The sequence below is a fragment of the Priapulus caudatus genome, unplaced genomic scaffold (assembly GCF_000485595.1).
Source record: "Priapulus caudatus unplaced genomic scaffold, Priapulus_caudatus-5.0.1 Scaffold59, whole genome shotgun sequence".
NCBI classification, from domain to species: domain Eukaryota; kingdom Metazoa; phylum Priapulida; class Priapulimorpha; order Priapulimorphida; family Priapulidae; genus Priapulus; species Priapulus caudatus.
Genome location: NW_014577120.1, coordinates 402,094 through 403,190, shown reverse-complemented (window position 1 = coordinate 403,190; position 1,097 = coordinate 402,094). Strand labels below are relative to the sequence as shown.

Genomic DNA, 1,097 nt, shown 5'->3' with positions numbered 1-1,097 from the left:
GATAGATAGATAGATCGATCGATCGATAGATAGATAGATAGATAGATAGATAGATAGATAGATAGATAGGTAGATAGATCTATGATCATTGTCCAGTCGGGCAATTCGGTAACAATGAAGTAGTATAGCGTAGCGCCGGGATGCTAGGCATGGGTATAAAAGTCGGCACTAATAATAATAATATATATATAAGGAGTTGGAAAGAGACAGGTGAAGCAAGAGGTAGCAAAATAGCTAAGCTCCCAGCGAACAACGCTACAGAATACAACAATAGGATAAGCGTACTTTCGTTACTAGGTATTCTATGCCGAGTTTTCGTGGAATCTGCAATTTATTGGGGGTGAATTATAAAATTCTGAAATACTGTGTGGAATTTGAAAGTAATTCCTTTTTGTTCTGGATACATTTCACAGCTTCGATAGCTTTCATCTGGTTGGTGTTTATCTGATAAGAATCGGGTTGATATGATGATGTACCACCATGACTATAAAAAATGTGTTTCCCCAATAAATAACTTCGTTTGTTTCGAACGAGGTTACGAAGGTGGTGGGAACACTGAATTGCATTTTACTGCCGATCGGTGTACTAAATCTTCAACTCGTTACACGACACGTATAAAAATGAGGTCATAGCGGGGATACACGCAAAAGTTTTCCACCGATATCGTGGTTGATATAGCTCATTGAAGCCTGCCGTAATTCACGGATGCACACACGCACCCACATCTCTCGGGAAAACGACCGAGAAGCATACTGCAGGAATTCGCGCTAGAGTATCAATAGAAAGTGAATGCCGATAGACACTCTCCTCTTATATATATTAGAAAGGAAACAATTATGCTGGCAATGCACGATGCATGCAGCGGCCTCATAGCGGCCCCTAGGTAGACGCTTCAACTTTCAAACTTCAAGGTTGTACTCCCAATAGATGCCTGTATTATTTACACTAGCGGTGAATGAAAGCAGAATAATATATATATATATATATATATGTGTGTGTGTGTGTGTGTGTGTGTGTGCGCGTGCGTACGTGCGTGTGTGTGTGCGCGCGCTTGTGTTAGTGTGTGTGTGTGTGTGTGTGTGTGTGTGCTGTTGCGT

At 41.1% G+C, this 1,097-nt stretch overlaps 1 protein-coding gene across 1 annotated transcript in view; it reads right to left on the bottom strand.

Annotated features, from left to right (window-relative positions):
* Positions 1–1,097, bottom strand: part of LOC106821116 (neutrophil collagenase-like) — a 17,853-nt gene that overhangs the window by 10,334 nt on the left and 6,422 nt on the right. The gene's annotated exons all lie outside the window — the stretch shown is intronic.